Genomic DNA, 24287 nt, shown 5'->3' with positions numbered 1-24287 from the left:
ATGAAAAAAACACCTGACCAACAAAAGGAGTGAAGAAAGGTATTAACAACAAACAGTTGCGTTGAGATAGCTTTTGTGCTTCTAGTCTATGTCAATCAATTAATTTCCTCTGGCCACGCTCCCCTCCTCTTCAAGACTATATGGACAGGGGTTCTTTTGTCTTTATTACAGTTAGTGACAACATGACAAAACGTACTGAATTCAGTCTCAAAATAGAAATATAAATATTAGGGTTCCCCAAGGAAGGAAGTTGCTTTTCCTTTCCCAAGCATGAAGTGGAGGAGACAGGGAGAAGATGGTTCTGGGGAATATCAAAACAGCTGCAGCTCCTTAGGCAAAGGGAAATACTAGTTAGGGACAGCCTCACATCAAGGAAAGAGATACTAAGAAACTGGTCTTATAAAGGACCAAAGCAACTGGAAAGAAAGTAAATCACTTTATACTCAGTGGAAAACACTGGAGGCTCATGGTGACCCAGGTGGATTGATGTATTATTCAAAAGGTAATAGCTTTCTAGGATTTGTGCCTGTGTCCACCTCTTCTTCCTCTGTGGTTTCTTGGTGAGCAAGGGTTTTAAAATAGCAGGTGAGAGTCAGAAAAGAAGATGCCAGAATGTCAAATAACTCCCAAGTACTGTGCTGAATATTTTTGGTGTTCTGGGTTTTCTTGAGTTGTTTCTTTTCTTTTTTTTTTTTTTTAAATACTTTAAGTTCTAGGGTACATGGGCAAAACATGCAGGTTTGTTACATATGTATACATGTGCCATGTTGGTGTGCTGCACCCATTAACTCATCATTTACATTAGGTATATCTCCTAATGCTATCCCTCGCCCCTCCCCCATCCCCACAATAGACCCTAGTGTGTGATGTTCCCCTTCCTGTGTCCAAGTGATCTCATTGTTCAATTCCCACCTATGAGTGAGAACATGCCTTGTTTGGTTTTCTGTTCTTGCAATAGTTTGCTAAGAATGATGGCTTCCAGCTGCATCCATGTCCCTACAAAGGACACGAACTCATCCTTTTTTATGGCTGCATAGTATTCCATGGTATATATGTGCCACATTTTCTTAATCTAGTCTATCACTGATGGACATCTGGGTTGATTCCAAGTCTTTGCTATTGTGAATAGTGCCGCAATAAACATACGTGTGCATGTGTCTTTATAGCAGTATGATTTATAATCCTTTGGGTATATATCCAGTAATGGGATGGCCGGGTCAAATGGTATTTCTAGTTCTAGATCCTTGAGGAATCGCCACACTGTTTTCCACAATGGTTGAGCTAGTTTACAGTCCCACCAACAGTGTAAAAGAGTTCCTATTTCTCCACATCCTCCCCAGCACCTGTTGTTTCCTGACTTTTTTCTTTCAGGAGCTATAAGACTGGAACAAATGGGCAGCCACTGAGAGGCTCAGCCTTGCTCACTGCCTTGCTCACTCACTACTTTCTGAGCAAGGCAATTCTCCTCCTTCTCAGAATCTCCTGCCTGATAAAAATCAATGATAAAAATGTATATCCTGTCCAAGCAGAAACTTTTATTTCCCAAGGGCTCAAAGCATTCCCAATCACCAATCCTGTAATCCACAATTCCAATCAGTATTTAGCCAATAAGCTAAATTTATCTTCTAAATATCAACATCTATGTTCAAATCAAGAATAGATCCAATTAGCAGGTAGAGGAATTAGAACATGCAAGTCAGTGTCCTACCAATATAATCCAGAGCCATCACGTTAGTGCTGCTAAAAATGGTATTAGCTAATTAGGTGACCACCATTAATGCAAGTCACGATGCAAGGTAACTGACAGTGTTGTTGCCCTGTTGACCCAAGCCACAGTTTATGGCCACACCACTCTGAACAAGTCTGATCTCCTCTGATGAACCATGCCATTTATCTGAACCTGAACTCAGTGATATTTAATTATATACTTATATACTCATACCCTATAAAATAGGCAGGACCCAGAAGGCTGATATTGTTTTCTGTTTCTCAGATAATAGTAATACCCTTTGTTTTTTGTGAGTAAACTAGTTGCTCCAAAGAGAAACTCACCCACAATAATTAGTTCCCTGAGATCTTTTCACAAAGTCCAGGACCCAGTGGATCCATCCAGTGGCATTTACAGCCTAGAACTGGTATTTTCCTTACAATGGCATGGTCCAGCTCATTGACAACAACAAATTGCTAACTGTAGAATAATTTCTCTGGAATTTTATAGAATTCAAAGGAAACAACTGCATTCTTTCAGAAATTTACCACAACTGAAACAAGGCCAAGTTTATAAAAATTCCTCAACTGTAATCTACTCCACAAAATCCCAAAGCTGGAAAGAACCTTGAAGTCATCTAGTTCACACATATCCTTCAGAAAAGAAAAGATCAAAAGGACTTGAAATTAAAAAAAAAAAACCCTGGATTCCTGTCCTATTTCAGCCACTAATTCATTTGACCCAGAACACATTATATCATCTCCCTCAAATAGTGTCTTCATATGTATGATGATAGCTTTAAACCAGATTATGTCTAAAGTTCCATCTAACTTGAACATCCATGATTCTACGAAACCAGACTATAGCCGGCCCTTGAATAACATGGGTTTGAACTGTGTGCATCCACTTATAAGCAGATTTTTAAAAATAAATATACTGGAAAAATTTTTGCAGATTTCTGACAATTCCAAAAAACTCACAGAGCATAGCTTAGAAATATCAAAAAGATTAAGAAAAAAGGTATGTCACAAGTGTACAAAAAATATGTAGATACTAGTTTATTTTATCACTTACTACCATAAAATATATATGAATTTATTATAAAATGTTAAAACTTACCAAAACTTAGGTACACAAACATTATACATGGCACCATTCACATAAACAAACACAAAGATGTAGTACTAAATCATAACCGCATAAAGCTAACCATGCTACATACTGTACTACTGTAATAATTTCACAGCCACCTCCTGTTGCAGTTGAGATGAGTTCAAGTATTGCAAGTATCCACTTAAAACCCTATGTAACACTAATCATCTTTGCATGAACAGTTCATCTCTGCGGTATATTGCGTTACCACAGTAAAAAGTGACCTCTCAAAGTTCTAGGTATCTTTCATTGTATTTAGTGCAACATTGTAAACCATGAATAACACCATGGGATCCATATACAGTGCCACTAGGGATGCTGGAAGTGCTCCCAAAAACAGAGAAACGTCATAACATTACAAGAAAACATTGCACTGCTTGATATATTACTGTAGAATGAGGTCTGCCGCTGCACTTGCCCACCATTTCAGACAGACAATTCATCTTGTAAACAGATGATGTAAACTTACAATTGTGATAACTATAGTACAGTACTGTAACTGTGTTTTATCTTCCTTATGATTTTCTTTTTTTTTTTTTTTTTTTTTTTTTTTGAGATGGAGTCTCGCTCTGTCACCAGGCTGAAGTGCAGAGGTGCGATCTCAGCTCACTGCAACCTCTGCCTACTGGGTTCAAGCAATTCTGCCTCAGCCTCCCAAGTAGCTGGGACTACAGGCGAGCGCCACCACACCCAGCTAATTTTTGTACTTTTAGTAGAGACGGGGTTTCACCATGTTGGCCAGAATGGTCTTGATCTCTTGACTTCATGATCCACCCGCCTCGGCCTCCCAAAGTGCTGGGATTACAGGCATGAGCCACCGCGCCCGGCCCTTATGATTTTCTTAATAACATTTTCTATTCGGTAGCTTATTTTATTGTAAGAATACAGTATGTAATACCTATACAAAATATATGTTAATCGACTGTTTATGTTATTAGCAAAGCTTCTGGTCTACAGTAGGCTATCAGTAGTTAATTTCTGAAGGAGTCAAAAGGTACATGTGGATTTTCAATTGCGTGGGCGGTCAGCACCAAACTCTTAAGTTGTTCAGGGGTCAACTGTACTTTGAAAACTGAATAGGGAGAAAGAGCCTACATTTTTCCTTACAGAGAAATGCCAGGACTTTTGTTAACTTTCAAACTAGAGGAATGCTAACTGTCATAGCTGAGATCTGGGAAAATTTTAACCTATGCCAAAGTCAAGTTTCTACATAATTATTTTTAAAGTGAGGATAATTTTTCTACTTGAGACAACCTAGCACAGTGACAGAAGAAGAAGATAGAAAATGTGTCACTATTTGCTCTTGCTGAATGCCATCCATAACTTAACTGAAGAGTAGGTGAAATGCATTACCTTCCCAGGGAACAACTCAAATCTCTTTCCAGAGAATCATTCCCTTTCTGCAAGAAGTCTATGAAAGAATTATATACAATAGAATAAAAAGTTATTATTTATACACTAAATCAAAGTTTTCTGGATCATGATTAGACATTTATCAGAAAAACAGTCATAAATTTTCTGCTTAGAGATTTAACACTTTATAATAGAACTAAAATACTCAGAATTGGAATAACTCTAAAAATGAATACAAGTAATTTAAAGGAAAATATTTAATGGATTTAGTCAATAAAGTAGTATAAAAATATACAAACTACAGGTAGGTGCTGTAGTTTAAAATTAAGCATCTTGGTATTTGTTAATTGTGTCCTTGGAAGGCATCTTTTATATCAGCCCGACTAAAATGATCTATCACCCTTTGCTCTCTCTTTAAACAAATAAAGTCACTTTACTTCCTCACACTTTGATACAAATTTCTCTATTTCAGTGAATATGGATGTCTATTTTTTCTTTCTTGGTAAGCAGAAAGAAGTCTGAATCACAATTCAAAATGCAACTTTAGTTTAGGTCGAAAATGGGGGACTACTAATTTTATGGGCAATAGTATTATGATGCGCTAAGAATGCCATCAAAACTTCTGCGTATGTATTATATATGTATATATTTGTGCATTAATTATGTAATAGAAATAACATTTACTGTGTGTTATCTATCATCTATTTTCTATCATATCCACTTTAACTTAGGACATAAGTACAGATTAATTAATAACCCTTAGCAAATTAATTAAAATGGGAATTCTTTTCATGAAGTCACATATATCTAAAGTTGTAAGGACCAATATACATGTTGGTTTCAGTGTTAATCTTTTCCTTTAAAGATCAAGTATGATTACCATTTGGAAATTAATTTTTAGGCAGTTATTTGACTAATATCATAGCTCACTTATCTAAGAAAGAAAAGAGCAAGAATTGAGAAGCCTCATTCAATATTGACTGTAAACTATGGCAATGCTAGAGTTCCTAACAAAAATCATCTATGTAGAGTCTGGTTACACAAGTTAGTAATGGCTAGGGACAGCTTAAATTTGCAGTATGTGTACACTAGTTCATCAGAACCTCAATTGAATAATATATAATCTTTAACCCCCCAAAAAATTACTGAGTATCTTAGCTTTGGGCTCTAACTATTTGGACTAGCAAGTTTTGTTTTGTTTTGTTTTGGTTTTAGTAGCTATTCCCAAAATGTAAATAAGTTAGATAATATATGGTGAATATATTTAATAATTGATACACTCAATAACAATGAAAGTATTCATGGATATGAAAAAAATACCTCCCCTTTTCAAAAAGGTAATTTATGTATTAAGAAAAAAACTTCAGTGCTCACTTCGGCAGCAAATATACTAAAATTGGAATGATACAGAGAAGATGAGCATGGTTCCTGCACAAGGATGACATGCAAATTTGTGAAGCGTTCTATATTTTTTTTATCTGTGCAGCAAACCACCATGGCACATGTTTACCTATGCAACAAATCTGCACATCCAGTACATGTATCCCAGAACTTAAAAGATGAAAAAAAAAAAAACTTCAGACAACAGATGGGCTTTAAGAGATAGAATAGAAATGTGGAGAGCTTTCAGTTTGTCAGGTAGCTAGCAGCACCTAATAAGCGTCTCCCAGTTTCTTATAAAAATAACTTTGATGCCAGGTGCGGTGGCTCACGCCTGTAATCCCAGCACTTTGGGAGGCTGAGGCAGGTGGATCACCTGAGATCAGGAGTTTGAGAGCAGCCTGGCCAACATGGTGAAACCCCAACTCTATTAAAAACACAAAAATTAGCCAGGCATGGTGGTGCGTGCCTGTAATCCCAGCTACTCGGGAGGGTGAGGCAGGAGAATTGCTTGAACCCAGGAGGCGGAGATTGCAGTAAGCGGAGATCGTGCCACTGCACTCCAGCCTGGGCAACAGAATGAGACTCCGTCTCAAAAAAATAAAAAATAAAAAAATAAAAATAACTTTAAAGACAATTCTCATTGAAGGAAGACATCTTATGGAAATATATGATTGCTCAAAGATAAATGTATAAAGACATTCATTGGAGCTTTGTTTGAAAATGAAATCATCAGAAATTACCTAAATATTCATCAAAAAAACAAATGTTTAAGTAAACTATGATATACCAATGCAATAGGTTAATTTGCAGCCTTTATAAATACCGAAATATGTATACATTTATATGAAAAGTACTCCCTGCATAAAAATAAGATTTTCAAAATGTTTGGACAGTATCTGTAGAATAAGCCTGTTTAAAAATAACAATCATAAAATATGTATACATTATGATAAATGCAAAAAAGTTCCAATAAATATTTGCAAAATATTTGATCATCTTTGGGAGACAAGATTATAGTGTATTTCACTTCACTTTTTGCTTATTCATTTATTTTAACACCTTTATGAGATATAATTTCCACACCATAAAATTCACCCATTTAAAGTATACAAATTCAATGGTTTTCAGTATACTTACAAAGTTGAGCGAGCATCTCTACACTCTAATTTTAGAACATTTTTGCTACCCCCAAAAGAAAAAAGAAACCACATAGGTATTAGTAGTCACTCTCCGTTCCCTCTCTAGCAACTGATCTAGGCAGCCACTAACATACTTTCTGTCTCTATGGATTTGTCTATTCTGGATGTTTCACATAAATGGTATTGTACAATATGTGTCTGGCTTTTTTTCCTTCACATAATGTTCTAAAGTTTCATCTGTGTTGTAGCACGCATCAGCACTTTATTCCTTTTTAAGGCTGAATAATGTTCCATTGTATGGATATATATGGATATATATTTTGTTTATCCATTTGTTAGTTGATAGACATTTGGGTTGTTTCCACTTTTTGGCTATTATAAAAAATATTGCTATAAACATTGGGGTGTGTTTTTGTGTGGATGTATGTTTTCATTTCTCTTATGTAGATGCCTAGGAGTGGAATTGCTGGGTTATACACTAACTCTATGTTTAACTTTTTGAGAAGCTATTAAACTGTTTTCCATAGCAGCTGCACCATTTTGCATTGCCACCAGCAACATATGAGGATTCCAAATCTTCCATATTCTTGGCAATGCTTGTTGTTGTTTATCTTTTTTATTATAGCTACCCTTGTGGATATGAATTGGTATCTCATTCCACTTTTGATTTTTATTTCTCTGATGGCTAATGATATTTAGCATCTTTTCATCTGTTTACTGGCCATTTGTATATCTTTGGAGAAATAGTTATTCAAATCCTTTGCCCATTTTTAATTAGGTTGTCTTTTTATTGATAATTTATAAGAGCTCTTTATATGATCTGGAGACATATCCCTTATTAGATACATAATTTGCAGATATTTTCTCTCATTCTGTGAGTTCTTTCTACTTTCTTGATGATGTTCTTTGCAGTGCAACACTTTTTTATTTTGATTAAATGCAACTTAGCTTTCATTTTCTTCCACTGCATTTGGTGTCACAGTTAAGAAATCATTGCTTAATCCAAAGTCATGAATATTTACACCAACGTTTTCTTCTAAAAGTTTTACAGTTTTACTCATACATTTAGGTCCTTGATCCATTTTGAGTTGTTTGTGGCATGAAGTGGGTCCAACTTCTTCCTTCTATGTGTGGATATCTAGTTATTCTAGCACCATTTGTTGGAAAGACTATTCTTTCCCCTTTAAATGGTCTTGAAACCCTTGTTGAAAAATCAGTTAATCACAAATCTAAAAGTTTACTTCTGGATTCTCAATTTTATCCCATTGAGCTATATTTCCAGCCTCACATCAATACTACACTGTCTTGATTATTGTAGCTTTATAGTAAGTTTTGAAATCAGAAAGTATGTGTCCTAGATTGTTTTGGCTATTTGGATTCCCTCATTTCCATATGAATTTTGGGATCAGCTTATCAATTTTTGCAAAAGAAAATCAGGTAAAATTTCTACAAAATTGCATTGAATCTGTAGATAACTTTGGCAAGTATTGCTATTATGACAATATTGTCTTCCACTCCATAAACATGGGATACTTTTCCATTTAATCAGGTGTTCCTTAATTTTTTCCAACCATGTTTTATAGTTTTCAGAATAAAAGTTTTTCACTTTTTGTTAAATTTATTCCTAAATATTCAATTACTTTTGAGCAACTGTGTATTTCCATAAGATGTACATATACATGAAATTGTTTCTGTAATTTCATTTTTGGATTCTTCTTTGCTAGGGTATAGAAATGTAATTGAGTTTTATATATTAATGTGGTATCTTGCAATTCTGCTGGACTCAGGTGTGGGATCAAATGGGTTTGGGGAGGTTCTTTACAATTATTTATGTACTAGATTATGTCATCTGAAATAGAAATAGCTTTTACTTCCTCCTTTTCAATCTAGGTACATTTTATTTCTTTTTCTTGCCTAATCGTCCTGACTAGAACCTCCATTACAATGTTGAATAGAAGTAGTAAAGGCAGACATTTTTGTGTTGCCATTGATTTTAGGGTCTTGCTTTTTTATCCAGTCTGACAATGTCTGCCTTCTAATTGAGGTGTTTAAAAAATTTACATTTAATGAAATTTTTATGTGGTTGGGTTTAGACACATACATAAACATATTTTATAAACATATATTTATATATATACACACACATATATTTCCATATGGTTGTGTTTAAACATGGGACAGCTGTGGGTTGTCTTTTTTATTTCTAATCTTTGCTCCCCTTTTTCTCTTTTTCTGCTTTCCTTGGAAGGAATTTTTTGTTTTTGTTTTTCCATTTTATATCTTTTTTTCCTAATTAGCCAAACTTATTTATTATTTAAATTAATGACTGGTTTAGAGGTTAAAAATACATGCTTTTATTATTTCTATCTGCCTTCAAGTGGTATTACACCACTTCACATACAGTTTAAGAATCTCACAAGCCTATACTTTCATTACTTATTTCCCTGTTTTTATGCTCTTGTCATACATTTTAATTCTACAAATACTGTGAGTCTATAATACATTGTTATTATTTTTGCTTTAAACAATTCAATTATCTATTAGAGATTTAAATATTTAATAATAAGAAATATTGTTTCTCTTCCTATATATTTTCCCTTTCTGGTGCTCTTCTTTGTTTTGTTTAGATCAGGATTTCCATCTAATGCCACTTTTCTTTTGCTTGAAGGACTTCCTTTAACATTCCTTATTGTGCAGGTCTGATAGTGATAAATTCTTTCAGTTTTTATAGGTATTTTTGAAAGGTAGTTTTGCCGGGTAATGAATTATAAGTTGGCTTTTTTTTTTTCTTTTAGTACATTAAACATAGTGCTGTACTGCCACTAGTTTTCATTGTTTATGGCAAGAAACCTGCTCTTACCCTTCTCTTTTTTCTTCATTACATAATGTGTCTTGTTTTTCTGACGACTTTTAAGACTTTTTTTCTCTCTATCACTAGTTTTAGGCAATATAATTATAACGTTCATTGGAGTAGTTTTCTTAAGATTTTCCTGCTTGGGTTTATTTAGCTTCCTAGACCTGCAGTTTACAATTTTCGCCAAATTTGGGGGAAAAAAAAATAACCATTATTTCTTCAATTGTTTTTCTGCCCTTCCTTTCCCTTCAGTCTTTAATTAAATGCATGCTAGGCTGCTTGAAGTTGTCCCACTACTCATTGATACTCTATTCATTCTTTCATCTTTTTTCTTTATATGTTTCATTTTGGATCTTTTCTATTGTGATATCTTCAATTTCATTTATCTTTTCTTCAGCAATTTCTAATATGTACTAATCCCATACAATGTATTTTTTATCCAATAAATTGTAGGCTTCATCCCTAGAGATTCAATTTTGGTCTTTTTTTAATGTCTTTCAAGTCTCTAATTAACTTGTTTAATCTTTCTTTTTTTTGGGGGGGGTACATCTTTCTTTCTTTTTTTTTTTTAATTATACTTTAAGTTCTAGGGTACATGTGCATAATGTGCAGGTTTGTTACATATGTATACTTGTGCCATGTTGGTGTACTGCACCCATCAACTTGTCAGCACCCATCAACTCGTCATTTACATCAGGTATAACTCCCAATGCAACCCCTCCCCCCTCCCCCCTCCCCCCTCCCCGTGATAGGCCCCGGTGTGTGATGTTCCCCTTCCCGAGTCCAAGTGATCTCATTGTTCAGTTCCCACCTATGAGTGAGAACATGCGGTGTTTGGTTTTCTCTTCTTGTGATAGTTTGCTGAGAAGGATGGTTTCCAGCTGCATCCATGTCCCTACAAAGGACACGAACTCTTCCTTTTTTATGGCTGCATAGTATTCCATGGTGTATATGTGCCACATTTTCTTAATCCAGTCTGTCACTGATGGACATTTGGGTTGATTCCAAGTCTTTGCTATTGTGAATAGTGCTGCAATAAACATACGTGTGCATGTGTCTTTATAGCAGCATGATTTATAATCCTTTGGGTATATATCCAGTAATGGGATGGCTGGGTCATATGGTACTTCTAGTTCTAGATCCTTGAGGAATCGCCATACTGTTTTCCATAATGGTTGAACTAGTTCACAATCCCACCAACAGTGTAAAAGTGTTCCTATTTCTCCACATCCTCTCCAGCACCTGTTGTTTCCTGACTTTTTAATGATCACCATTCTAACTGGTGTGAGATGGTATCTCATTGTGGTTTTGGTTTGCATTTCTCTGATGGCCAGTGATGATGAGCATTTTTTCATGTGTCTGTTGGCTGTATGAATGTCCTCTTTTGAGAAATGTCTGTTCATATCCTTTGCCCACTTTTTGATGGGGTTGTTTGTTTTTTTCTTGTAAATTTGTTTGAGTTCTTTGTAGGTTCTGGATATTAGCCCTTTGTCAGATGAGTGGATTGCAAAAATTTTCTCCCATTCTGTAGGTTGCCTGTTCACTCTGATGGTAGTTTCTTTTGCTGTGCAGAAGCTCTTTAGTTTAATTAGATCCCATTTGTCAATTTTGGCTTTTGTTGCCGTTGCTTTTGGTGTTTTAGACATGAAGTCCTTGCCCATGCCTATGTCCTGAATGGTATTACCTAGGTTTTCTTCTAGGGTTTTTATGGTATTAGGTCTAACATTTAAGTCTCTAATCCATCTTGAATTAATTTTCATATAAGGAGTAAGGAAAGGATCCAGTTTCAGCTTTCTACTTATGGCTAGCCAATTTTCCCAGCACCATTTATTAAATAGGGAATCCTTTCCCCATTAACTTATTTAATCTTTCATTCAGATTCTTGAACATACAGAATTTAGTTGTAATAACTATTTTAGTGCCCTAGTCTACTAATTTTATTATCTTTGTCAATCTTGGTTGATTGATTTTTCTTCTTATTATACATCATATTTTCCTGCTTTTTTACATGCCTGCTAATTTTTTATTGCATGCTACACATGGTGAATTTTAGCTTCTAGGATGCTATATATTGTTGCTTTTTTTTTTTTTTTTTTTTTTTTGAGACAGAGTTTCACTCTTGTTGCCCAGGCTGGAGTGCAATGGCACGATCTCAGCTCATCGCAACCTCCGCCTCCCGGGTTCAAGCAATTCTCCTGCCTCAGCTTCCCGAATAGCTAGGATTAAAGACATGTGCCATGCCTGGCTAATTTTGTATTTTTAGTAGGGATGGGATTTCTCCATGCTGGTCAGGCTGGTCTCGAACTCCCATCCTCAGGTGATCTGCCTACCTTGGCCCCCCACCCCTCTAGCTCTCTTCCCTCTAGTACCTTGCCATGTAAACTGTACTCTCTTTGGCCTCCTTAGATTTCCAGGTGTGAGCCACCGCGCTCTGCCCTATTGTTGCATTTCTATAAATATTTTGGGCTCCAATCTTCGATGCAGTTACATTACTTGGAAACAGGTTACTCCTTTCAAGCTGTGCCTTTAAGTTTTGCCAGATGAGACCAGAGAAGCATTTAATCTAGGGCTACTTTTGCACTTCTATCAAAGCAACACCCGTCTTTATACTCTATGTTGTGTTCTGTGAATTGTAAGATGTTTCACTCTGGCTGGTGAGACAGTCGCTATTCCAGGGCCTTTTGTGAGCTCTGAGGGTTAGTCACTATAATACTATAATCCTTTTGTGTGTTTTTTCCCCTGGCCTTGAGTGATTTCCTCATAGGCATGCATTGTCATTACTCAGCTGAATACTGAGCTAAGGGAACATACCTTCTCAGATCTCTAGAGTTTGTGTGTCTTCTCTCTCTCTCTCTCTCTCTTCTCTGCCCCCCACCCCTCTAGCTCTCTTCCCTCTAGTACCTTGACCTGTAAACTGTACTCTCTTTGGCCTCCTTAAATTTCCAGCTCTGCTTCCCCAGTGTCAGGAGACCACTAGGCTCTGCCTGAATTCCTTCTCTTTACAACACAGTCTGGAAACTTTCTCTAAGTAGTAATCTGTGACAACTGTAGAGCTAACCTCACTTATCTCCCTTTTCTCAGGGATCAAGGTATTTTGTTGCCTGACTTTCAGTATCTTAATAACCATTGTTTTATACATTTTGTCCAGATTTCAACTGTTTCAGGCAAGATGATAAATCTGGTACCTATTACTTCATCTCAGCCAGAAGAGGAATTGATTGTAAACTGTGAAATTTATTCTCCCTGGATATTATCTGTGTTCAAGTTTTTCTATTACTGCATAACAAACCATTTCAAAAATTATTGGTTTAATATAACAATAGTAATTATTTTGCTCATGAACTGTAGCTTTGATAAGACCCTGTGAGGACAGCTTGTCTTTACTCCACTTGGCATTAGCTAGGTGGCTCAAAAACTGGGGATGGAATTCTCATTCATTCACATGTCTGATCACTGGTACTGGCTAATGCTAAGATCTCAGCTGGAATTGTGATTAGAATACCTTATGCCATCTTTTCATGTGGATATTTAATAGCATAATGGCTGGGTTTCCAAGGGTAAATGGAGAAAAATGAGAGAGAGAAAGAGAGAGAGAAAACATCATGCAAGAGCTACATCACTTTTTCTAACCTTGCCTAAAAAGATCACACAGCCCAGCATCATCACAATATATTCTTTAGAAGCAAATTTCTAAGACCAGACCATATTCAAGGATAGAGGAATTAGACTCTCCCCTCTGATCTGAGAAATGCCAAACAATTTGTGGCATATTTTTTAAAACCTCACATTTGTTCTCCATGTTGCCTGTTTCTGCTTGTTTTGATCTCTATAGATACTTTCCTGTTATCTGATGTTTCTGGGTTGAAGGTTCATATTTATTTAAAATAGGGGCACTAATACCCTCTAAGATTGGGGGAGGTCTGTCTATTCTGAGCTTTACTTTATTGTGATCTGGTTGAGATATTTAAATGGCAAATTTTCAGCATATTTTTAGATATTTCCTGTTGAACCAATCATATTCCCTTGGGAAAAAATCCCCAACCTCTTCTTTGGAGGATGAAGACCAATATTCTGGGACCTGAATGTAGGAAGAGGGCTGGCTCAGAATCCAGGATGTAAATATTATCCAAATCTTCATTTTCTGTTCAGTACCTCCAACCTCAACCGAACCTGAAGTTCCCTTTGTTTCCGTTTTTTTTTTTTTTTTTTTAACAATATTCTTTTTTTAGAGTCAAAAAATGTCTGGTCCTTGGGTGGTTTATCAGATTGTGGGGAGCAATATGGGATCTGGATAGTTCCTAGACTTTCAAACAATCCTCCTTACTCAATCTCTTTTTTCAGTCCCACTTCCAGAAGAATCTAGTACTGCCCATTCCTTCACCTTAGATAAATTCTTCTGTGTAAATCAGATGAACTTCTGCTTCCTCACTGCTGGCTTAGGATTACCCTTCCCATCTGCATTCCCACTTCCAATATTGTATTTCCTGGTCTTCTTTTCTAATCTTCTCTTTCTTGTGAATCTTAAAAAAAAAAAAAAATTCTTTATTGCCATTTGATGGGATTTGGAGAAGGAGCAAATAAAAGCAGATACTTAATTCACTATCTTTTGTCAGAAGTCAAGCTCACTCCTTTAAGCTCTACTTTTAGGTTACTCAATGCAAAGATTTTCCAGGTTCAACTATCTTCTTTTCAACACCTTAATTAGTTGCTCTGTTCTCCAGCATTCATGTAGTAAATCTCCTTGATAGCTGTGAAAGTTTTCCTGAGTGACTGCTATTTTCACGCCTTTCCTGGACTGTTTAGTCTAGCTGGTTAAAAAAACTACTTCTAAATAGATTATGTGCATTAAAATCTGCACCAGATCACTCTTCAATGTCTCTCTAGCTTTTAATGGTTTGGGGATTCTCTTTAAAGTTTCATTTCAGGCCACATGCGGTAGCTTATGCCTGTAATCCCAGCACTTTGGGAGGCTGAGGTGGGCGGATCACGAGGTCAGGAGATCGAGACCATCCTGGCTAACACGGTGAAATCCTGTCTCTACTAAAAATACAAAAAATTAGCTGGGCGTGGTGGCAGGCGCCTGTAGTCCCAGCTACTCAGGAGGCTGAGGTAGGAGAATGGCGTGAATCCAGGAAGCAGAGCTTGCAGTGAGCCGAGATCCTGCCACTGCACTCCAGCCTGGGTGACAGAGTGAGACTCCATTTCAAAAAAAAAAAAAAAAGTTTCATTTCACATTTTTATTCCTGTTCCTATCTCTTTCTGGATCATGTTTTCCAGTATCATTGTTTTCTAAGAATAAACATTGAATATCTAATACGATGATGGCATTTACATACTTAGGACGTAATTTATTTTGTCTTCAGATAAAGCAAGATGAAATAAAATTCAAAATTCAATGGTGATTAAGACATTGCTCTAGAACAATACATTTTTCCCCTGAAGTCCTCAAGACAGTCAATTGTAACTAACTAATAACCATCTACAAAAAACACAGAGGCCTGGAATAGTTAAAAATTGCTCAAATGTCATGAAACCAGATCATTTTAGAACTAGGTTTGTTTATTTTTGAACTTTCATATTGACTTAGATAAGCTTGAGATCTATTTTTAAGGGAATAGCATTACTAAGCTTGTATCTGGCTAAGCAGGGAAAACAAAATAATGAATTCTCATGTACCCATCACCCAAATTAAGCAATTTTCAATTCTTGGCCTGTCTTGCCTCATCCATGCGCCATTTGTTTCTTCTATTTTGTTACTTTGAAGCAAATCTCTGACATAAAATCTATTCATAAGTGATGAACTTTCAAGGTGAAAAATCAATCAATAGTTTAGATTAAGTAGTATCAAGTACATATAACACATTTTAACTGGTAATAAAATGTTCTTGATTAGAAGTGAAAATTCAAATTTTTTTTCAAATTTTTAACTTTTTTCCCTCAGGAATGCCTGTAACTCATAGGTTTGGTTGCTTTATGTAATGCCATATTTCTCAAAGGCTTTGTTCAGTTTTCAAAATTCTTTTTTCTTTATTTGTTTTCTGACTGGGTTAAATTGAAGGACTGGTCTTCAAGCTCTGAAATCCTTTCTTTTGCTTGATCTAGTCTATTATTAAAGCTTTCAGCTGTATTTTGAAATTCCTTCGGTGAATTTTTTATTTCCAGAAGTTGTTTTTTTAAAAAAGATATCTCTCTCTTCTTTCATATCCGGAATTACTTATCTGAGTTCTTTGTGTTGTTTTTTTAACCCTCTCTTGGATTGAACTGTGCTCTCTTACAATCCATATTTTGAATTCTTTTTCTGTCACTTCAGAATTTTTATTTTGGTTAGGATCCATTGCTAGAGACCTAGTGTGATCCTTTGATGGTGGTGTCACAGCAGTCAGTTTTCTCACGATCTTGCTTGAGATGTAGACATTCAAATATAAGAAGTGCAGAGAACACCTGGGAGATATTTTACAAGAAGAAGATCACCAAGGTACATAGTCATCAGACTATCTAAGGTCAAGTTGAAAGAAAAAAATTTTAAAAGCACCTAGAGAGAAGTGTCAAACTACCTATAAAGAAAACCCCATCAGACTAACAGTGAACTTCTCATCAGAAACCTTATAAACAGAAGAAATTGGGGGCCTATTTTCAGCATTCTTGAAGAAAAAAAAATGCCAGCCAAGAATGTTCTATCCTGCCTAAATAAGCTTCATAAATGAAAGAAAAATAAAGTCTTTCCAGGCAAGCAAACATTAAGGGAATTCATCACAACTAGCTGGTCCTACAAGAAATGCTCAAAGGCGTTCTAAACATGGAAATAAAAGGGCAAGATGCACCATCATAAAAGCAAACTTAAGTACAAAGTTCACAGATCCTATTAAGCAATTACACAACTGAGATTACAAAGCAATTAGCTATCAACAAATTATGACTGGAGGAAAACTTATCAATATTAACTTGAAAGTAAATGGCCTAAATGCTCCGCTTAAAAGATATAGGCTGGCAAAATGAATTTAAAAAACAAGACCCAATAATTAGTCGCCTACAAGAGTATCATCTAATAGGTAAAGATGCCTACAGACTCAAAGTAAAGGTGTTTTCAGTTGGTGTGATCACACACAAGCAGGAGTTTTTATATAAGTATCAGATACTTATGTCAGATAAAATAGACTTTAAATCAACAACAGTGAAAAAAAAAAAAGAAGGTCATTATATGATGATCAAGGGTTCAATTCAGCAAAATCATTAAACTACCCTAAATGTATATGCACCCAATATCGGAGCACCCAGGTTCATAAAACAAACACTATTAGACCTAAGAAAATTGATAGATAGCAACACAATAATAGTAAGGGACTTCAACACCCCATCGACAGTATAAGACAGATCATAAAGGCAGAAAATCAACAAAGAAACTCTGGATGCTCCTTCCAGTAGGAGATAGCTTAAAAAGTAAAATTTTTTTAAAAAGAAACTCTGGGTATAAACTGGACTCTAGAGTAAATGGACCTAATAGACATTTACTGCACATTACCCAACAACTGTAGAATATACATTTTTCTTATTCACACATGAAACATTCTCCAAATAAACCATGTGCTTGGCCAGAAAGCAAGTCTCAATACATTCAAAAAAATTAAAATCATATCAAATATCTTCTCAGACCACAGTGAAATAAAATTAAAAATCAATACCAAGGGGAACTCTCAAAACTATGCAAATACATGGAAACTAAATAACTTGCTCCTGAACAATCTTTGAGTAAATAATAAAATTAAGAGAGAAATCAAGAAATTTTTTGAACTGGATAAAAATAAGGACACAATATACCAAAACATTTGGGATACAACAAAAGTAGTGCTCAGAGGAAAGCTTATAGTGTTAAATGCCTACAAAAAGATAGAAAGATCACAAACTAAAAGCCTAATATTCCACTTCATAGAGCTAGAAAAACAAGTACAAACCAAACTCAAAGCCACCAGAAGAAAATAAATAACAAAGATCAGAGCAGAACTAAATGAGATTGAGACCAAATAGATACAAAAGATCAATGAAACAAAAAGATTGTTCTTTGAAAGGATAAGCTAAATCGATAGATTGCTAGCTAAGAGTCACCAAGAAAAAAAGAGAAATGATCCAAAAAAAACACAATCAGAAATGATAAAGTAAGTATTAGAATATAATCACAGAAACAATAAAGATCATCAGACAGTAATATGAGAACCTCTATGTGCACAAACTAGAAAACCTAGAGGAAATGGATAAATTCCTGGAAACATGCAATTCCCAAGATTGATCAAGGAATAAATAGAAATTGTGAACAAACCAAAAATAAGTCACAAAATTAAATCAGTAATTTAAAATACACCCCCATAAAAGTCCAAGATCAGACAAATTCACAGCTGAATTTGACCAGATGTACAAAGATGAACTAATATCAATCTTACTGAAACTATTTCAAAAAATGGAGGAGGTGGGATTCTTTCCCATCTCATTCTATAAAACTGGTATTGCCCTGACACCAAAATCAAGCAAGGACACACAAAAAGAGAAAATTACGGGCCAATATTCCTGACGAACACACACAAAAATCCTCAACAAAATACTAGCAAACTGAATCCAACAGCATATCAAAAAGATAATATGATGTACTGTGGATTTTATTCCCACATGATCAAGTGGGTTTTATTCCAGGGATGCAAGGATGGTTCAACATAAGGAAATCAATAAATGTGATTCACCACAAAAACAGAATTAAAAACAAAAACCAAATGATTATTTCAATAGAAAAGCATTTAATAATCCAACATCTTTTCATGACCAACACCTTCATCAAACTAGGCATCAAAAGAATATAATTCAAAATAATAAGAGCCATATGAGGCAAAAACACAGCTAAGATCATACTGAATGGGGAAAGTTGAAAGCATTCCTTCTAAGAACCAGAAATAGACAAGGATGCCCACTCTCACCACTCCTAGTTAACATAGTACCGGAAATCCTAGCTGGAGCTATCAGGCAAGAGAAAGAAATAAAATGCATCTAAATTGGAAAAGAGGAAGTTAAATTATCTCTATTCACTGATGACCTTATCTTACACCCAGAAAACCCTAAAGACTCTTCAAAAAGATTCCTAGGCTTGATAAATGAGTTTGGTAAGGTTTCAGGATTCTAAATGAATATGCGAACATCTGTAACATTTCTATACATGAATAATGTTCAAGCTGAAAAACAAATTAAGAACTTAGTCCCATTTACAATAGTCCCCTCCCCCCCCACACACACACAAATACCTAGGAGTACATCTAACCAAGGAGTTGAAAGATCTCTACAAGAACTACAAAACACTGATGAAAGAAATGATGGATAACACAAACAAATAGAAAAATATCCAATGCTCATGGATTGGAAGAATCAATATCATTAAAATGACCATACTGCCCAAAGCAATGTACAGATTCAGTGCAATTTCTATCAAATTACTGACATCATTTTTCACAGAATTAGAAAAAAAAATACTAAAATTTATATGAAACCAAAAAAGAGCCTGAACAACCAAAGTGATCCTAAGCAGAAAGAACAAAGCTCGTGGCATCACATTACCTGACTTCAAACTATACTACAAAGCAACAGTAACCAAAACAGCATGGTACTGGTACAATAACAGACACACAGACCAATGGAACAGAATAGACAATCCAGAAATAAAGCCACATGTGTACAACCAACTGATCTTCAACAAAGTTGACCCGCAAAAAATGGGGAAAGGACACACTCTTCAATAAATGGTGCTGGGAAAATTGGATAGCCATATGCAGAAAAACAAAACTAGATCCCTATTTCCCACCATAATTAATTCAAGATTGATTAAAGACTTAAAACTATTTTAAAAAAAAAAAAAAAAACTGAAACTATAAAAATCCTAAAAGAAAACCTAGAGAAAACTGTTCTGGACATTGGCCTAGGCAAAGAATTTATGACTAAGACCTCAAAAGCAAATGCAACAAAAACAAAAGTAAATGAGACTTTTTTTTAACTTTTGTTTTAAGTTCAGGGGTACATGTGCAGGTTTGTTTCATAGGTAAACTAGTGTCATGGGGGTTTGTTGCACAGATTATTTTATAACCCTGGTATTAAGCTTAGTACTCATCCATTATTTTTCTTGATCCCCTCCTTCCTCCCACCCTCCACCCTCTAATAGGCCCCAGTGTGTGTTGTTCCCCTCTATGTGTCCATGTCTTCTCATCATTTAGCTCCCACTTGTAAATAAGAACATACAGTATTTGGTTTTATGTTCCTGCATTAGTTAGCTTGGGATAATGACCTCTAGCTCCATTCATGTTGCCGCAAAGGACAAGATCTTGTTCTTTTTTATGGCCATGTAGTATTCCATGGTGTATATATACCACATTTTCTTTATCCAATCTGTTATTGGTGAACATTTAGGCTGATTCTATGTCTTTGCTATTGTGAATAGTGCTTCAATGAACATACAAACCATTTGTCCCAGCAATTCCACATCTAGCCAGAGGAAAAGGAATTGTTACATAAAAAAGACACCTGCGCTCATGTGTTTATTGCAGCATTATTCACAATGGCAAAGTCATAAAACAAATTAAGTATACATCAATGGATGATTGGATAAAGAAAATATGGTGTATATATATATATATATTCACATATATATACATATATACATACCATGGAATACTATGCAGCATTAAAAAAAAGAATGAAATCATGTCTTTTGCAGCAACATGAAAGGAGCTGGAAGTAATTATTCTAAGTGAAACAATTCAGAAGCAGAAAATAAAATAGCACATGTTCTTACTTATAAGTGGGAACTAAACAATGAGTATATATGGACAAAAAGATAGAAATAATAGACACTGGGGACTCCAAAAGAGGAGAAGGTAGAAGGAGGCGAGGGTTGAAAAATTGCTTATTGAGTACAATGTTCACTATTTGGGTGATGGGTACACTAGGAGCCCAAACCTTGCCATTATGCAATATATCCAAACAAACCAACACATGTGCCCCCTGAATCTATAATTTAAAAAAAAATAAAAAACAAAAGTTTTAAAAAGATAGAAGTGAGTACTATCAAGCTGACCATAGTGAAGATACTAGTTGATGTTCCAATGCAAATGTGTATTTACTGATCTGACTCAAGACAGGTAAACCTCAGACACCTCAGCTCCAACCCCAATAAGTGCCTGAACTCTGCTCTTGGCCTTCCTTCTGCCCTTTGGACTTGGACTTTGTTTTGCTTTCCCTGGTTCAACCTATTCTCGACAGATGTAGCCTTGCCTTAGCACTCTGGTTCTTCTTGTTCTATTTCAGGAAATGTTTATCTCTGTATCTCCAAGCCTAGCTCAATACCCAACACAAAGTAGGAATTCAGCTGATGCTTATTTAAGGGATGAGTTGCCGTGAGAATGGCAACGAAATCTCAATGAAGGGAGAGATACTGGCTACCTTCTCCAGGGCTCAGTTTTTCTTTCAGTGTTCAGTGTCTACTTTTCTCTCCAGGAAAACACTGATCCAATTGCTTCTCATCTGCAAGATTATTCAAGTAATCTTAGATGTGCAGATAAGCCAGGGTGGCCCTTCTGTCAAGCAGAACCAGGGCCCCCTGCAGTTGCCCACCATACTTCGTTCCTTATGAGATGATCCCTGAGCAGCACTGGAGACCCCAGACAGAAGATGCCTTTTTGATGCTATTAAAAGCTTTCTATCAGTGTGGAGGGATTAAAAGGGGCAGGGAAGAACACCCATCCCTGGGGTGTTTCTTTAGAGAGCACCCATTGCTCCAAAAGCAGGGACCACTTTGCGGATGTAAGATCATATTTTGACAGTGCTATCTTCTGAATGAGAGGAAATCCACACGCCAGACAGCCTCCTGTCACCAGACAGCCTGTATCAGCCTCACTATGTGGACTGGTGCAATTAAGCCCTGAAAGATGGTCTGCGTGGGCGTCAGACACAGTCCAGGCAGGGGAGGGAGGAACTTCAGAGTAGGCAATCCCAGCTCCTGGGAAGGACTGGCCTTGTGACCTCAGCCAGTGTCTTCCAGCCTCCTCAGGACCCTCCTTGGTAAAGCAAAGATTAAGCACTGACCCATCCACCCAGATCATGTGACTGAAACAGCAGTCCCACTGGAAAGGTATTGGGGAATAAAACACTTAATTTTTTTTAGAAACATCAACATTTCCATTAATCTTCTCTGCCCCCAAATTGTGGTTTCTGGTTCCTTGATTCTTACAAATAAAAGAGAGAAACAGTTCTGGAGAACAACGCGTCTTGGTCCTAAGAATAATTTTCTTACTTGTGCAGTTGAGGACGGTTTATTATGGGTCTGTTTAGTGTCACGGTCAAGGGAGGGAAGGAATAAAATGTTGATCCAAGAAGCCATCTTGCTCTGAGGAGTGATGAAGTACATTTTTGTGTGCTGAGGCACTCTTATGGGTTGACTTTCTTTACAGAATGAGCCCAAACAGGCAGGTACAGTAATAGAATGGCTCACTGGGAGATTATTAGCAACACCAGAGGTTTATCTGTCCTTGTGTCTCTGGGGGAGAAGCACAAAAAGGGGGAACTAATCCACTCCAAGAAGAAGAAAGAGATGGCACCTTATCCCTAATTCGATGTATCACTCGTAGGGTGGGTGGGAAAGTTCTTCAATTCCATTTGGCCTAGGCAGTGAATTACTCCCCATGTTTCTGTTTTGTAGTGGTCAGTGAACTATGAGTCATGCAGTGACGCATAGCATCATCATCAATGTATATTTGGGGGTGCTGTCCGGGTTCCTGGGTTCGTGCTGATAAGGAAAGCCAGGCTTTGTTATGACTGAGTCTTTTTCCGTGCTATGTGTCTTGTGTGTTTTTTTAGCTGCCACAACCATCCTGATGGTGTCATACCACTCAGAATGACAGAAATGTCTTCCTTTCTTGGAAACTAGATAGACAAGAACATCATGCATTTGGGAAATGTCTAAATGTACACCCACATGTCAGGCCCACTCAGTGTGTATTTGAAAAATCATTTTCATTTTTATCATGCTTTGACAAAAGGAAGTACATCAATGCTCTGTTTAGGAAAAATATACTGTACTCTGCTACTGAACAGCTATGTGGCCTTGGGCATGTCTCTTAACTTCCCAGGGCCTCAGTTTCCTCATTTGCTGTCTACTTCCCTGATTCTACAGTAACACTTCATTAGGTTGCAAACAATGTCTAGAAGGTATCAGCACACACATCTCTCGTTCAAAGGGCCTTCTCGGACCACACCCTCCCGTACCCAGGCTGTTTTCACTGATGACTCTCCATGAGCAGCTGACTGAACTTGGTTTGTAGGAAGTTCATACAATCTGCTGGCACCAGCAAGAAATGGAATGCTGGAAGCTTCCAGCTTCACTCAAGTACATTCATCCATTCAACAGACACTTATTGAACAGGTACTATATGCCAGGCACTGAATGCCAAAGGTCCAGCAATGTCAAAACAGACAATGTCTTTCTTCTCATGCAGCTTACCTTGTAGTGTGGGAAGTGGAAAATAAACAACATAAATAAGTAAATTATGCAGAAGGTGTTAACAACTATGGAAAAATAGAGCGGTTTGAGGGATAAGGATGCAGGTGTACTGGCAGAGAAAGAGGGTTAAGGCTTGGCTTCACTGCAAAGGTGACGTTTGACTCAGACTTGCAGGTGAGAGAGTGAACCATAAAGATATCTTAGGAGGACTGGCCCAGGTAGAAGAAAGAGCCACTGCAGAGACTCCAAGGAGACATATGGCTGGCATGCTGGAGGAGCATCAAAGTGGTCAGTGTGGCTGGAGCAGAGTGAATTCAGTGCAGAGTAGGGGATGAGGCAGGGGGTACAAGGGGTCAAAGTGTGTAAAGCCTCATAGAGGCTTTACAAGGCTTGACTTTTACTTCGAAATAAATGAGAAGCCAATGCAAGATTTTGAACAAAGGAATAGACAGATCTTACATTTTATAATAAAGCTCAATCTGTTCATTAATAGAAGAATAAAATGAAGGGAAGTGGCAAATTTGAGTCACTAAAACCATTTAGGAAGCTGTTGGGATAAATTATGCTTGCATGCACCAGAATAGTAGCAGGGAGATGCAAGAGGTGGTTGGATTCTAAATATAATTTGAAAAGTAGACCCGTTAAAATTTCCAGGTGGATCAGAGGTGAGATGTGAGAAAAAGAGAATTGTGGACAGCTTCAAGGTCAAGAACCTCTTTGGTAGTGGATGCTCTTTCGGGTTTTAATATGAGACATAAAGATCATAAAGATGCTCTACGATCACTCCCAAGGGTCCACCCCACATCCCCTTTCCCTATATACCCCTTATTTTCTATTCTTATCCCTTCCAGGCCTCTGACCAATAAACCAAGCCATTCACCACTGCTCAGGGGCCTTGTAGATCTATACTACGGGCCACTGCTCCCTGTTGGGTTACACTCCTGAAGTCACTCCGAACCCACCCACAGTTTGCTGTGGAGGCTATAGTTAAAAAGCAAATGGCCAACGGCACCTGAGACAGGTGAAATTGGGACATATGAAGGACTCAAAAGAGGTGTTTTAGACACAAGGTCATTTATTTCTGTTACTATGTTTTTTATTTCTAGCATTTCCCTTTAATGATTTCTTGAGTTCCCATCTCTCTGTTTATATTACCCATCTTGCAAGTTCTTGTATGTT

At 36.6% G+C, this 24287-nt stretch overlaps 1 long non-coding RNA gene and 1 other non-coding gene across 2 annotated transcripts in view; one reads left to right on the top strand and one right to left on the bottom strand.

Annotated features, from left to right (window-relative positions):
* The window catches only part of LOC126941452 (uncharacterized), a 391778-nt gene that overhangs the window by 117587 nt on the left and 249904 nt on the right, over positions 1-24287 (bottom strand). The gene's annotated exons all lie outside the window — the stretch shown is intronic.
* On the top strand, positions 5580-5686 carry LOC126941630 (U6 spliceosomal RNA). Its single transcript, XR_007721397.1, has one exon. It is a non-coding gene; the product is annotated as a U6 spliceosomal RNA (small nuclear RNA).

The sequence above is a fragment of the Macaca thibetana genome, chromosome 18, assembly GCF_024542745.1.
Source record: "Macaca thibetana thibetana isolate TM-01 chromosome 18, ASM2454274v1, whole genome shotgun sequence".
Taxonomy (NCBI): Eukaryota; Metazoa; Chordata; class Mammalia; order Primates; family Cercopithecidae; genus Macaca; species Macaca thibetana.
Note: the sequence above shows the minus strand (reverse complement) of the source record. Positions and strands in the feature narration are given on the sequence as shown.